Below are 16721 nucleotides of genomic sequence, written 5' to 3'. Positions count from 1 at the left end.
CAAAAACGGCGGAAAATTTCAAAATGGCGGATTTGCGCCAAAAACACCCCGATCGTGGGCCCTCTCCAGAAAAGCTACAAGACGCTCTTATCTCAACAGACCGAGTCCCAGAGCTCCGGTCACACTGCAGACAGAAGTTAGCCTCAGAATCGCAGCGCTAACAAGCGCATCACGTTTTTTTCTTTTTTTTAACATTGTGAGGAACGTTAGAGGCAACAGCTACAGAGGCACTCCGGAGGTCCAGAAGCGTGGGAAAGGCAGGGAAAGGACGAACCAATGTGCCTGCATCCACATAGAAGAGAGTGGGAAAGGCAGAGACAGGGCAAACCTATATGCCTGCATCCACATAGGGGGAAGGGTAAGGGCTAACCTATGTGCCTTTAAAGTGGAGCTGCAATAGCTACAACACCCCTGCTACAACTGGCAAAAGCACAGGAGCCACCGAGGCAGATTCTTGAAGGAGCTGACTAAGCTGCGTCCAACCCTGCTCGGATAGAGAATACTGAGAGGCAGATGGAGCTAGCCGTCCAGGAGGCACTATGGTCTTCAGTGTTCTCTATCTCCCCCTGCTGGTAGGTGGACACAACCCATTCGTAATGGATTCATCTGCTGCTGATGACAAGGAAACTGATATGCCAGTAGGTGACTTCTCTGTGATGCAGGAAGCCGAAACCACTGAAGCCGTCTGATAAAGGGTGACGTGACTAGCTCACAGTCACAAGGAGCCTCAGTGGGATCTGAACCCTGTCTTCCCTAGATCTCAACCCACTGCTCTAACCAAAAGGCTACTTCTCCACTTCAGTCCTAGAGTCACTAAAGCATAGCCACAAAGGAGACTGAAGTAGCCCATGATGACACTGAAACCACACCATATCACAGCAGGAGCCTCCAAAGTTGTTCCCAGGTTGTGAGCTCCGCTGGCGCTGGAAAGTGTCGACATCTCCCACTAAGGTGGGGCCATGTATTAGTCTAATTTAGAAGATGCAGCACACCTGTACGTACTGGCAAAGCTGCTGAATAGAGACAGCAGCTGCTAAAATGTTCCATACCCCTAGGTGCATCTGCTGGCACTGTGCAGTGCTGCATTAAGGTCGTGATTTATTAAGCTTTCTTTTCCCATATAGTGTTTAAAGAAACTCAGTCCCCTAAGGGATCCTTTTACTAGGCTGCAGCAAAAAGTGGCCACAGCACACACTTCCTTGGGTCTTTCCCGCTTGCTAAGGCATTTTAGCGCAGACGGAAAATGGCCATTTTTCTATTGTTCGATTAATGGCCACGTGCTAATTTTGCCATTAGCTTATGGCCATTGAAAATATTTGCGTGCGACTCCCTCTCGACACGCCCCCTCTGCGATAAAAAATATATTTTTTAATGTGCACCTGAGCACATCCTTCAATAAGTTAAGATTACAATAGCACTTACAGCAGCTTAGTAAAAGGACCCCTAAAGGAGTTAAGGTAGACCTTAGGAGGAGAGAGATTGTGAGAGGGGTCTCAGTGGCTGGCTGCTAAATTTGCAAGGCTTAACTTGAGGAACCTACTGGTTTTTGTGTATAGACAGAATGAAACAATTTTGTATGGATGGAAATATCTGAGTGGGCAGGTACTTTTTCTAGAATTACAGAATAAATTACATTTAATTTTGGGACACTTTTGCACACAGATGGTATGTGAGGATGAACGTATATTGGCTGTGTTTTTTAGGTAGGGTCTATTGGAAAACAATACCTCCTCTAGCTAGCATAGACCTTGATGACAACAGACTGCCAAGATTTATCTGAGTACGGGTACAGGATTTGCGTTCAAAGACGTATGAGGAGAGACTTGCTGACCTGAACATGTATACCCTGGAGGAAAGGAGGAACAGGGGTGATATGATACAGATGTTCAAATATTTGAAAGGTATTAATCCGCAAACAAATCTTTTCCGGAGATGGGAAGGCGGTAGAACGAGAGGACATGAAATGAGGTTGAAGGGGGGCAGCCTCAGGAAAGATGTCAGGAAGTATTTTTTCACGGAGAGGGAGGTGGATGCTTGAAATGCCCTCCCGCAGGAGGTGGTGGAGATGAAAACGGTAACGGAATTCAAACATGCGTGGGATATGCATAAAGGAATCCTGTGCAGAAGGAATGGATCCTCAGAAGCTTAGCCAAAATTGGGTGGCGGAGCAGGTGGGGGGAAGAGGGGTTGGTGGTTGGGAGGCGAGGATAGTGGAGAGCAGACTTATACGGTCTGTGCCAAAGCCGGTGATGGGAGGTGGGACTGGTGGTTGGGAGGCGGGAAGTACTGCTGCGCAGACTTGTACGGTCTGTGCCCTGAATAAGGCAGGTACAAATCAAGGTAAGGTTTACACATATGTTTGTCTTGTTGGGCGGACTGGATGGACCGTGCAGGTCTTTTTTCTGCTGTCATCTACTAAGTTACTATACTGCCATAATTCAAATAATTATTTATATTTGTATCCCGCACTTTCCCACTAAAAGCAGGTTCAATGCGGCTTACATTGTAATAGGTAACACAGAATTTTGTTATGTAAAGTAGGAAATTAAGTATAACATAATAGAAGGATGGATGGGTAGGTAGGTAGAGACAGGTGATAGAGAGAGGAGGGTAAGGTGGGCGATAGATTCTGAGTCAATGTAGTTTTCTCTTCAGTATATGTAAGGTAGATGGGTTCATGAAATCAGGTAAGGAATGCCAGGAGAAAGTAGGTGCTGCATTGATGTGGGAGTTGTCATGTGATCACAGCTAAAGACAGGATGCTGGGCTTGATCGATCTTTAGTATGGCCTAGCATGCTATATCATATTAAAAACCAAACTGCACAGATCATATGAACCCTGAAGGAACAGACCAAAGATCCATCAAGCCCAGTACCTTGTTTCCTACAGTTGCCAATCCAGGTTACAAGCACCTGACAAGATCCCAAAACAGTAAAACAGATTTTATGCTGCTTATCCTGGAAATAAGCAGTGGATTTTCCCATCTCCATCTTAATTATCTCTCTATATAAAACGCACATCCAACGTTCTAATGAAGCCTCAGAAATTTCTGACGTTCTAAATTGAAGCTCTGTAGATCACATAAGTGTCTGCCCCGCCCTCGCGTCACGACGTGATGACGTCGAGGGCGCTGATAGGTTTGCTTGCTTTGTTTTGAGTGTACTGGATGACGGCTGCGCGGAGGAGTGGAAACAGAGATTAGCCAAATTTGCTTCCTCCTTGCAGCAGCTCATAGGTTTCCTTGCTTTGTTTTGAGTGTATTGCAATGACGATGACGTGGGGGAGTGGAAACAAAGATTAACCAAATTGGCTTCCTTGATTACAGTGGGCTAGATAGGCTCACTTCCACTCCTGTCTATTAAACCTCCTTGATTAGATTGAAAGATTGAAGCAAGCAGAAGGTGGGCCACTTAGGTAAGTCAAGCAAGCCTGTGAGCTGCTGAATCAAAGTTGTCGTCCTTTATTATTGGTGGCATATTTATTTAATCTAACTTATATGTGCAGCATAGGAAGTGTTGTGTCATTTGGAGGGGTTGGCTATAGGGACTCCCTGTATTCGTGCCACAGATGTTTTCAGTTAGTGAAGGGCAAACAAAACAGAAATCATGTTATGAGAATCAGGTACTTAACAAGCACACTTACTATTTATAAGTACAATTACAAAGAAAACATTAATTAGATTGAAACTGGAGCATTTAACATCATTTTTTTCCTGCGCCTACATCATAAGGAAAAGATAGCATGTGGGAACTTGCTCCATTTTGTTTTCTGGAATGCAGTAATTATTATAAAAATGGTCTTGCTTTTATTTTTTTATATTACTATTTCACAGATATATATTGAATACTGAGGTAGGGGCTGCCTTCATGACTGTCCAGAGTCAGTCTAAATGTGCCAGCATTGTCCAGTTCAACACACTATTAGCAACCAAGTTCATACAAACTTAATTATGTCCAATATGGGGGGGTCCTTAAGACCACAGAGGATGGTCCCTAAGACCACAGAGAGGGGGGGAAGGGGGGTCCTCAGACCACAGGGGAGGGGGTCCTGAGACCTAACGGGGGACAGGGGAGGATACTCACTGTCTCACATACGCACTCGCACACACTCTCTCACAGACACACTCACACCCATTCTCACTCTGTCACACACACACACTTGCACATTCACTCTCTCTCACACAGTCACTCTCACAGACACTCTCTCAAACATACACACTCCGCGGAAAACCTTGCTAGCGCCCGTTTCATTTGAGCCAGAAACGGGCCTTTTTTACTAGTTATTCTATAAATACACATCTCAAAATCTCATATATAAAAATATATCATGACCATTCATCCTTCATTCATACATTCATTACCCATAAAAACCAAAGAACCAAAAGATCAAAAAGCCAAAAAGGCATCAGTCTGTCAGATCATCCCGTGAGAAAACATCCTAGTATCCAAACCTTTAATGTTTCAGCAGCATTCAACATCCGATGCTGTCCCACTGCAGGGCATTAATTTCACCACGGAACAAAACTGAAAATAATCTGAAGCTGAGCTGAAAATGAGCTGAAGCTATATGATCAATAATAAGGATTTTGTGCTTGACAAAGAGTTGAAACTATTGGATGTGAAGAGCCTTGTTGGATTGGTTACTAGATTTCAGACTGTTGGAGTTCAGTTTTGTTCCGTGGTGAAATTAATGCCCTGCAGTGGGACAGCATCTGATGCTGAATGCTGGAAAAAAGAGCCCACTGTAGTCTCCTCTTATTCAAACAGCCCAACGTGGCCACATTTCACCTATGGCAGACTGCTTCAGAGGCAGAGATGAAAGGAGATTCGAAAGTCAACACTTCCCATCAGTGGGAGAAAGGACTGCTAGCACCAGCCACAGCCCTCCTTTCCAGTAAAGTTGAATGAAAAAGAAACGTTTTCATGAAAATTTTAGATCTTCAACTTTTTGGTGAAGGAAAACCCAAATGAAGATGGTCCCCCATTATGACAAAAAGTACCAATAAACTCAGAGAAGAGGATAAATTCTCAGAGAAGTATACTCTTAAAATTAAAAAAAAAAAAAAGTCAAGCAACATATCTTAAATGAGAAACGAGCCTGCACAGACAACCAATGAAGTTGCACAAGTAGAGGAGACACACGATCAAATTTCACCTTCCTGAATATCAATCATGCAGCTGTATTCTGTATTAGCTGAACTCTATTTGTTAGTTTCAATGAAATAGCAGAGCACAACAAGTTGCAGTAGTTCTGTTGCAAAAGAATCAACAATTGGACAACTACAGTAAAACGATCATTTGAAAAATATGAGCAAACTAAACAAAGGCAAGTTAAATGCAAATCGCTTACAATAAAGGCAAAGAAACATTGAAAAGAAGTTAAAGGAATTTTGTAGGGATACTAGAAGCAAGAAGCTGATAAAAGAATCGGTTGGGCCGCTAGATGACTGAGGGGTGAATGAGGCACGAAGGAAAGACAAAGCCATAGTGGAGAGAATAAATGAATTCCTTGGTTTGGTTTTCATTGAGGAAGACTGGGGGGGGGGGGGGGGGGGGGGAGAGATACCAGTGGCAGAAACCGTATTCAGTGCTAACAAGTCAGGGAAACAAACAAATCTCTGTAAATATGGAAGATATAAGGGGACAATTTGATAAATTAAAGAGTAGCAAATCACCTGAAACAAATGGTATATATTCCAGAGTACTGACAGAACTGAAAAATAAGCTTGCAGAACTATTGCTAGCATGGCACCAGAAGATGGGTGACCAATGTGGTAGAGACTATTCTAAAGAACAAAATTACAGAGCATATACAAAGGCATTGATAGATTAATGAAGAAGGGTAGATAGTACTAGGAAAGAGCAAAGGTCCATCGAGCCCAGCATCCTGTTTCCAGGTCACAAATACCCGGCAAGAACCCAAAAATGTACAAAACATTTTATACTGCTTATAGCAAGGGTCTGAGCTGGCATCACTGCTTTTTAACATATTTATAAACGATCTGAAGATAGGAATAACTACTGAGGTAATTACATTTACTGATAAGAACATAATTGCCATACTGGGACAGACCAATGGTCCATCTAGCCCAGAGGTCAATACAGGTCACAAGCATCTGGCAGAAACCCAATTAGTAGCAACATTCCATGCTACCAATCCCAGGGCAAGCAGTAGCTGCCCCATGTTTGTCTCAATAGAAGACTATGGATTTTTCCTCCAGAAGCTTGTCCAAACCTTTTTGTAAACCCAGATACGCTAACCACTGTTACTATATCCTCTGGCAAAGAGTTCCACAGTTTACCTATTCATTGAGTAAAAAAAATATTTCCGCCTAAAGTATTTCCATGTAATTTCATTGTCTCCTCTGAACTTTGTACTTTTTGATCATCCTCTTTATCATTTTGGTCGCTCTTCTTTGAACTTTTTGTAATTCTGCTATATTTTTTTTGAGATACGGTGACCAGAATTGAACGCAATATTCAAGGTGAGGTCGCATCATGGAGCAATACAGAGGCATTATAATATTCTTGGTCTTATTTTATTAGGATTTATTTACCCCCTTTTTGAAGGAATTCACTCAAGGTAGTATACAGCAAGACTATGTCAAACGTAAGCAATAGACAATTACAGCAGTAAAAATAGAAGACTAGGCTGTTTATGGTCATGTTTTTCTGAACACTGTTGATAATCTGAAGAATTTGTTATAATGTATTCTGATATGTACTGTTTTTGTGCTATGATGTGTATTGGATTGTGAATGTATTCTTGGAAACCACCTAGTTTTGGGGGCTCTATAAGTTTTTAAATCCAAAAATAAATAATATTATACATCCCTTTCCTAATAATTCTGAAATCTCGGTCATAACTGTTGAATAACTAATGGAAAAAAGCAACACTGGGCTTCCAGGATTGGGATAATCAAAGTTCTCCGTTTTTTGGAGGGCTTTTCTGCACCGACAGAGTTGTTTCCTAGTGGTTTGGGTGGTGGACTTTGGTCCTGGGGAACTGAGGAACTGAGTTCGATTCCCGGCACAGGCAGCTCCTTGTGACTCTGGGCAAGTCAATTAACCCTCCATTGCCCCATGTAAGCCGCATTGAGCCTGCCATGAGTGGGAAAGCGCGGGGTACAAATGTAAAAAAAAAAAAAAAAGAAATACCACCCAGTGGAGGAGTAGCCTAGTGGTTAGAGCACCGGTCTTGCACTCCCAAGGTGGCCAGTTCAAATCCCGCTGCTGCTCCTTGTGATCTTGGGCAAGTCACTTAACCCTCCATTGCCTCAGGTACAAACTTAGATTGTGAGCCCTCCTGGGACAGAGAAATATCCACAGTACCTGAATGTAACTCACCTTGAGCTACTACTAAAAAAGGTGTGAGCAAAATATAAATAAAATTAAGAATATATGAAAAGGATTTTCTGACCCCTGAGGCAGGCGCTTGTGCGACGAAACAAGGCCCGTGTCGGGTCATCACTCAATAAAGGAGGACATTGAGTATCCTAATCCTGGAAGCTCAGTGTTGCTTTTTTGTATGCTGTTTTACCCTCTCTTTTGTGACTGTCGAATAACTAATGTCAGCACTGTCATTATAATACACACACAGCCACTGGCAATCGTTAAATCGAGGGTCGACTGTAAATAGCTGTTACTGAGATGGACATGGAGGAAGACACTGCTTGACCTGGGATTGGTAGCATGGAATGTTGTTACTAACTGGGTTTCTGTCAGGTATTTGTGACCTGCATTGGTCACTGTTGGAAGCAGGATACTGAGCTAGATGGACTATTGGTCTGACCCAGTATGGCTGTTCTTGTTATGTTCTTAACCCATCCAGTCAGCCCAGTTCTTCTATCCACACTGCCACAGATATTGGTACATCTCAGCTGTCAGTCACAACCTATGGCCACCTGCAAGACATCACTCAATATCCAGGGCAGTTCCAATCTTCCTCTTCTGAATGCCACCCTGTTGGACAGACAAGAATACAAAAGCCCCACTTACTTGCCTCCAGCACCCACCACTGCCCAAAAGAACTCCCTGCATAACCTGCTAGACAGATTCAGCACTTGGGAACCCCATTCTCACTCACTTATGAACATACAGTTTATTAGTTTAATACTATCACCACAGTTACTAGCATCCTGTATCACATGCCTGACAGACCCAGCATTTCTATTAGAACTTCTAGTTAAGAACCATGCATTTTGGCCTCCCCAACATCCATTACATCAGTACAGTGCTATCAACTAGGTTATGCTTTCTACTCCCTACGTTTAAAAATGAAGGATCCTCTGAGCTTATCCCATGCCATCTCAAACTCAGTTATTGTTTTAACCACCCACCCACACCGAGAAGGGAAACCAAAGTCCCAACCCCTCCCCAGTTTCTTTCCGAAAAAAAAAAAAACCTAATCTTTTCCCCTAAGTCCATCCCCTCAGTTTTTCATCATCACCAGTGGTGCATTTATGTCTCTGCTTTTCTCTAAGTACTGAGTACCTATCTCCATATATGCACTTTGGAAGAAAGGTGGGGAAAAGGAGACATAGAAGAGATGTTTAAATAAATGCAGAGGAGGCAAGTCTCTTTCAACTGAAAGAAAGATCAAGAATGAGGGGTTATAAGGCAAACTTAAAAGGGACAGACTCTGCAGTAACCCAAGGAATTACTTCTTCACGGAAATGGTGGTGAATTCATGGGACTGCCTGCCAGTGGTGGAGACAAAACATGAATCTGAATTTGAGAAAGCTTGGGACAAGTACATAGGATCTGTAAGGGAGATGAAGGGATAGTAGATGGAATGGATGGTCAAGCTGGATGGGCCATGTGGTGTTTATGTCTTCATTTTTCTACGAGCTTCTTTGGATGTTATGCCAGCCAGTTCCCCCTGCAAGGACACGGCCATTGGAGCTTACTTCAACCACTGGGGGGAACCACCCCTACCCACAACTGTATCCACTCGCCTCCACCTACCCTCCTCTCCTCTTTCCTCTACACAATAATTGATTTGCTTGCTTTATTTTTTGTCTACTAGATTGTAAGCTCGTTGAGCAGAGACTGTCTTTCTTCTGTTTGTGCAGCGCTATAGAAATGCTAAATAGTAGTAGTAGTAACACTGGTTCTTAAAGCTGCTCCAGGGGAGCATCAACCTGTCAGGCTTCCAGGTAGCTATACATCAGATTAATGATCTGTACATGCTGCCTCTGTTATATGCAATATTTTTCACATATATGAAAAGCATAACTACCGTGTGGCTGCTGTTTCCCCAGGCCAAAATATCCTTTCACCTGAAACTGTTTTGACTCTGATACACTGTGACAAAGACAAGGACAGACAACCATCAGCATCAGTCTTGACATCTAAACAAACTTAGTGGTGCTTAGACAGCAACTCCAGTAATTGGGAAACAAGGCCAGAGGTGGGCAGACTTCTATGGTCTGTGCCTCAATTTTGACTAGACAGATCTGGATGTACTGGTGTGGGGCTTTGACTGCACTGCAATTCCAGCTCCAGTAACTGGGAAATAAGGCCAGTGTCAATCAGACTTCTATGGTCTGTGCCCCGAAAATGTCAAGGACAGATAAAGATCAGATATTCGTATGTTAAATTCAAGCACGTGGAATGATGTGATATATCTTGCAGGACAGACTGAATGGAACCCGAGTCTTTACCTCCCAACTACGTTAATTACTCCCACCTCCAACAAAGTTACTACTCTGACGAACAGTATTAAAATTACACTGAGCCTTGGGGCATGTACAAGGAAATACAGTGGTTTATTTTATTTTCAAAATTTCTATACCACCTATAACTAGGTGGTTTACAAGAAAGTCAAATTTAAGTGATCATTAAAAAAAAGGCAGGATTTTAACATGGAAGAGGCCTGAATATTGGCTTAAATAAAGATCTTAAAAGAAGCAAAATGTGACAATAGCAAAGTCTAGGGAGGTAATGAACAAAAGTACTACAGAGGTTGGGTATCCTGGAACAGAATATCAAGGATTATTTATTTTATTTATTATATTTGTATCCCGCACTTTCCCACTAAAAGCAGGCTCAATGCGGCTTACATTGTAATAGGTAACACAGAATTTTGTTATGTAAAGTAGGAAATTAAGTATAACATAATAGAAGGATGGATGGGTAGGTAGGTAGGTAGAGACAGGTGATAGAGAGAGGAGGGTAAGGTGGGCGATAGATTCTGGGTCAATGTAGTTTTCTCTTCAGTATATGTAAGGTAGATGGGTTCATCAAATCAGGTAAGGAATGCCAGGAGAAAGTAGGTGCTGCATTGATGTGGGAGTTGATGTGGGACGTATGTGTTAGGCGGGGAGAGTCTGACAGGTACGGATGGGGAGAGGGATCTTGGGGTGATAGTATCTGAGGATTTGAAGGCGACAAAACAGTGTGACAAGGCGGTGGCCCTAGCTAGAAGGTTGTTAGGCTGTATAGAGAGAGGTGTGACCAGCAGAAGAAAGGGGGTGTTGATGCCCCTGTATAAGTCGTTGGTGAGGCCCCACCTGGAGTATTGTGTTCAATTCTGGAGGCCGTATCTTGTTAAGGATGTAAAAAGAATTGAAGCGGTGCAAAGAAAACCTACGAGAATGGTATGGGATTTGCGTTACAAGACGTATGAGGAGAGACTTGCGGACCTGAACATATACACTCTGGAGGAAAGGAGAAACAGGGGTGATATGATACAGACGTTCAAATATTTGAAAGGTATTAATCCGCAAACGAACCTTTTCCGGAGAGGGGAAGGCGGTAGAACTAGAGGACATGAAATGAGATTGAAGGGGGGCAGACTCAAGAAAAACGTCAGGAAGTATTTTTTCACGGAGAGGGTGGTGGATGCTTGAAATGCCCTCCCGCGGGAGGTGGTGGAAACGAAAACGGTAACGGAATTCAAACATGCGTGGGATAAACATAAAGGAATTCTGCTCAGAAGGAATGGATCCTAAGGAGCTTAGACGAGATTGGGTAGCAAAGCCAGTGGCGGGAGACGGAGATGGTGCTGGGCAGACTTATATGGTCTGTGCCAGAGCCGATGGTGGGAGGCGGGACTGGTGGTTTGGAGGCGGGGATAGTGCTGGGCAGACTTATACGGTCTGTGCCAGAACCGGTGGTGGGAGGCGGGGCTGGTGGTTGGGAGGCGGGGATAGTGCTGGGCAGACTTATACGGTCTGTGCCCGGAAAAGGACAGGTACAAATCAAGGTAAGGTATACACAAAAAGTAGCACATGTGAGTTTATCTTGTTGGGCAGACTGAATGGACCGCGCAGGTCTTTTTCTGCCGTCATCTACTATGTTACTATGTGATCTCAACTAAAGACAGGATGCTGGGCTTGATCGATCTTTAGTATGGCCTAGCATGCTATATTATATTAAAAACCAAACTGCACAGATCATAAGAACATAAGGAAAAGACCAAAGATCCATCAAGCCCAGTATCCTGTTTCCAACAGTTGCCAATCCAGGTTACAAGCACCTGACAAGATCCCAAAAGAGTAAAACAGATTTTATGCTGCTTCCTGGAAATAAGCAGTGGATTTTAAAATCTCCATCTTAATAAGGACGTATGGATTTTTCTTTTTGGAAATTATCCAAAGTTTAAACTAACTGGGCAAACTAGACAACTTTTTTTTATATGTTTACTTTATGTCTATCGAGCAGATCATCACTCAAAAGCCTTTTAATATTTCCAAAGCTACAATATTTGAAATGCAGTTACAATAAAACAGCAGTAACTGTGTTCCTAGTGCCAAAGGTATGAAGCATGACTCACATACAAGTACACTTCCAGTAATTCTGCTGATTGTAAAGGCTAAAAAGGGGATCTGATGGGTCTAAAAAGTTCTAAAAAAAATAAAATAAAATAAAACCCACGCAAAACTTTTACCAAGCCAGTTAAATATCACATCCCACTACGATTCCCGGATTAACCTGCAGAACACTTAAGGCAACCAAAGTTATGAGTCACAGCTCAGATGAACAAGAGGAACAACACCACCCAGGCAAAGAGGGGGAAAGCAGAGGGCACAGGAAGTACAGGACAGAGGAGACTCTGAGCCTATGGGAAGTGCAGCAGACTCAGGGGCTGGAAGAGAAAGGAGAGGCCTCAGCAGAGACACGGGCCCAGGCAGAGGAAGGAGGGGAAACACCGAGGAAGTTCTGCCACTTGGGGGACAGGCTCCAAGCACGGGGGGGGGGGGGGGGTGTGAAGAAAGACAGGGTTACGAGCTGGCTACCCCCCCCTCCCCTCCCCTCCCTCAACTCCCTGAGCTGCTGCGGCCTCGGTGCCGGCACAGGCCGAGAGGACAGATGTGGAGGCCGCATCCGGAAAAGAGCCGCCACGCGACCCCGTTCCTGTAAGAGGGAAGGAGCCAAGGCAGGCCCGAGCCCGGCCCCGCTCTCCCTGCCCTCGGGTGGCGAGGATGGCGACGGATCACGCGGCGCCGCAGACATGGCGTTACCTTCTTCTCTCCTTCAGTCCGCCGAGCCGGACGCAGCCGCACGAGCTCCCACAACCATTTCCGGGTATCGGCAACTGCTTCTCCGCAGGCGCAGAACCGCCGGCACGTGACACAGGAAAGGGGGGGCAGAACTTCTCACGCAATACAGCTTCCAATGAACGACGTGTACAAGACTGTCGAAGAACAACTCGCGAGGGCACGGCGTGCTACGTATAACGTACAGATCCAGGCACGCGTCGGCTGGCTGGGGGAAGGGGGGGGGGGGGGGGATTTGCAGTTGCGCATGCGTACATTTAGGAGCCAGCATCACCACTTGCTCGTTACGTCATCAGTGTGCGCCGAACTGAGAGCCGCCTCGCGGCAGAGGTAGAGAGAGTAGGTTTTGGGGTTAAGTACTTAACTTAAAGGCTGCTGCATGTTCCTTGTTTGGGATGAAATGCAACACAGTTAATTTTCTAGCTCTAGAGCAGGATCTCTCAACACAACCTTTAAAAAAATATATTTTTATTTAGTATTGAAATACAAAAATATATAGTCAAAATTCAGGTATAAAGAAGTCAGAAATGTATAATTGTAACAAGAACTGTACAAGTGCTACAGAGAAAGCATGAGTACAGTGGGTGTATATCTAAGATCGAAGTATAAATACTGTTGGATAACAAAATGCTCACCTTTGTCAATTATATTACAAGAAGATAATTTTCTAAAGTTTTACATTTTAACAACTTACGAGATTTCTGGAAAATACAACTTAAATAATTTTCATATTTCTTACACAATACATAACCCAATTCCACCACATTTGGAAAGAAAGAGGTGAGTTATCCTTCCAATGATTAACAATGAGTTTAAGGGCAACATATTAGAAAATCACTGCTGCTTTTTAGCTCCCATTACTTCCCTCACCTGTAACTGACTGTATTGTTTAGATTGTAAGCTCTTTTGAGCAGGGACTGTCTCTTTGTATCAGGTGTTCAGTGCTGCGTGCATCTGGTAGCGCTATACAAATGCTAATAATAATTAGGCTGCAAGAAATCCACTTGAATATACCACAAGTGTTTTAAGTTTTGTTTTTTTTTATCCACTCCAACTCTAGCTTCGAGGGTTTCCCTACTCCTCCCCCTGCCTAGGAATCAGCTGTCAGTGCGCCGCACGGTGCATCAAAAAACTACAAGCGTGGCACCACAGAAACACAACCCCTCCTGGCACATCAAACACCCCTCCCCCTCCCCCCAAAGCACATCAACACCCCCCACCGGGCACATCAACCCCCTCGCCACCCACAGCTGCCACAACGCTGTCCGGCCACTGCTGCTTCTCCTGTTGAGCAGCAGCGGTTACAAAACGAAAAAAAGCGATAAATGTTTTTAAACCCAGCCCAAATCATTCGCAAATGCCCAAGTCTTAAAACGCAGTCTCTGCAGCCGCTCCTCCTCTCACCTCCACGTCACTGCCCCTGGAGTAGGACCCCGGAGGAGCGCAGCAACGTGACAGGCGAGAGGAGGAGCGGCTGCACAGACTGCGTTTTAAGACTCTGGCATTTGCAAATGATTTGGGCTGGATTTAAAAACATTTATCGCTTTCTTTTTGTAGCGGCCGCTGCTGCTCAACAGGAGAAGCAGCAGCGGCCGGACAGCGTTACCACTGGCAGCTGCGGATGGCGAGGGGGTTTGATGCGGGGGGGAGGGGAGGGTCGCTGGACATCAGTAGCTGGAGGGAGGCAGGGGAGAGGGAGGTGGGGACGGGGTCCTGAGACCAGAGAGGTGGGGAGGGGGGCCCTGCGAGAGGGTGATACAGTGGCCGTGTTAATCCACTTTTAAAGATAAATAAAAATAAAACATACAAAAGAAAATAAGATACCTTTTTTAATGGACTAACAATACATTTTTTTGATTAGCTTCAAAGGTAATCCCCCCATCAGATCAGAAAGAAGGGTTTCCTTCAAAAGCTAATCAAAAAAATTTATTGTTAGTCCAATAAAGAAGGTATCATCATATTTTCTTTTTTTCTGTTTTATTTCTATTACCTTGAATAATCTTGAAATTGTTGAATAGTCATCATAGTAGTAGTATTTGCCCCCGTCTCAGCCAGGGATTTCTGTAGTATTTTTTTTTAAGTAATCTTAGGTAGGCAAAATAGCAGTTTACCTGATGCTCCTGAACCATCATGCAACTAGAGAGACCAACAACAGCCCCAGCCCAAGTCAACCGATGCTTGTATAGTGCAGGTAGCATCAGACTATGTAAGGGGTGATTGTGAACAAACGCAGCCTGCCAGCTTCCCAGAAGTCACTCTCTCCACAGCACAGTCACACTGATAGGGAGAAAACGAAGCAGCCAGATTAGAGGTGGAGTGTGCCATGTCCCAGAGGAAAGCCATAGTATTTGAGACCCAGTGGGGGACAGGAAACCCTTGATGGGGCCTGGAGGGGCCCATTTGTATCTTTCTTTGAGGGCAAGTCCTCTGTTATACTAAGCTGGTTAGAGATTCGATCAGGGGTGCCCCAGGTTTTGCATTATCACTTGTCTTGCTATCTTTATGTAAAATTTTTAAGGCGATTGGGAGTGCTGTATTCCGATGACATCCAGTTTTCTTTTTCCTATTGAAAAATCTGTTAAAAAAATAATTTTTACTGATTACATTTATACTTGTCAACAATAAACAGTTAGATGTCAGCCAATAGATTAAAGCTTAATATGGCCAAGAATCAATTCTTTCTGATAGTCCAGATTCAACTTTTCCCAAGCAATTTGATTTGGGACTTCAATTGAAATTAAATACGAGATGAAATACCTGGGAGTACTCCTGGATTCAGCTTTGTTGTTTTCACCCCATGTACAGAATGAAACTCCTTAGGGTTTGTTTGTCAGAAGAGAATTTTAGGTCAGTTATCTTTACATATATCACTCCTCTGTTTGACTATTGCAATGCTTTAATTATGGGAGCTTCGGAAGCCATGTTATCCAGATAACACAAAATACTTTGGTCAGAATAGTGACCAGGACAGAGAGGACCACATTACCCTGGTTCTTAGGAGTCTTCATTGGCTTCCTGTTAAACGGCACTCTAAATTTAGGATTTTAGCATTTATTTATAAATGCTTGAACAATGACACTCCAATAAGCTTAGCTACACAATTACAGATATACACAGTCCAAAAAGGTCACTTTGTTCTGATAACAAGCTTCTGTTGAAGTACCCACTGAAAAATATGTATGATTGGAAGAATATAGATCAAGAAAGTTTAATGTCGAGGGTGCCAGGCTTTGGCACCAGCTCCCTGATAAAAATACATTTAATGAAAAACTATAGTCAATTTAGAAAAAGTTTGAAGGCATTGCTGTTCAGGAAGACCTTCGACACTGATTTCGACTTGTAACCACTTGTAACCACTCGCCTCCACCTACCCTCCTCTCTTCCTTCCCGTTCACATTAATTGATTTGATTTGCTTACTTTATTTATTTTTTGTCTATTAGATTGTAAGCTCTTTGAGCAGGGACTGTCTTTCTTCTATGTTTGTGCAGCGCTGCGTACGCCTTGTAGCGCTATAGAAATGCTAAATAGTAGTAGTAGTCTCTTGTAATCAGAGGTGATATTGTGATGTCATAATGCCTCAGGCCACCAATAAGAGCCAACCTCATCAGTGATGTCACAATGGCTTGATTGTCCTATACTTGGCTCACTTTTATTACATAGCTCTTTGAGCAGGGACTGTCTTTCTGCTATGTTTGTGCAGCGCTGCGTACGCCTTGTAGCGCTATAGAAATGCTAAATAGTAGTAGTAGTAGTCTCTTGTAACCAGAGCTAATATTGTGATGTCATAATGCCTCAGTTCACCAATAAGAGGCAACCTCATCAGTGATGTCACAATGGCTTGATTATCCTATACTTGGCTCACTTTTATTACATAGCTCTTTGAGCAGGGACTGTCTTTCTTCTATGTTTGTGCAGCACTGCGTACGCCTTGTAGCGCTATAGAAATGCTAAATAGTAGTAGTAGTGATTTGGAAAGCTGAGACCATTTTGTTTTTATTTGTGATTTTATCTAATGTGCCAGAAAAGTAGTATTGTTAAGAGTTGTTTTAATATTTAGATTTTATTTATCCATAGCGAGTCACAATATACACTCATAAAAAATATGCACATAAAGCTTGGAAACCACCTAGAATGTTGAATAGCATGATATAAAAACTGTAAAATAATAAATAAGCAGACACCAATAGTTCAATCTTGAGACAAAGTGGATGGTTATT

The 16721-nt window shown here is 43.4% G+C and overlaps 1 protein-coding gene across 3 annotated transcripts in view; it reads right to left on the bottom strand.

Annotated features, from left to right (window-relative positions):
• Positions 1–12569, bottom strand: part of EIF4G1 (eukaryotic translation initiation factor 4 gamma 1) — a 205015-nt gene extending 192446 nt beyond the window's left edge. For all 3 annotated transcript variants that reach the window (XM_030217150.1, XM_030217151.1, XM_030217152.1), the window contains exon 1: positions 12468–12569. The gene's annotated coding sequence lies outside the window, so the exon portion shown is untranslated. The remainder of the gene's footprint in view (positions 1–12467) is intronic.
• Positions 12570–16721: the final 4152 nt, after the last annotated feature.

This window comes from Microcaecilia unicolor, chromosome 10 (assembly GCF_901765095.1).
Source record: "Microcaecilia unicolor chromosome 10, aMicUni1.1, whole genome shotgun sequence".
In the NCBI taxonomy this organism is placed as follows: domain Eukaryota; kingdom Metazoa; phylum Chordata; class Amphibia; order Gymnophiona; family Siphonopidae; genus Microcaecilia; species Microcaecilia unicolor.
Note: the sequence above shows the minus strand (reverse complement) of the source record. Positions and strands in the feature narration are given on the sequence as shown.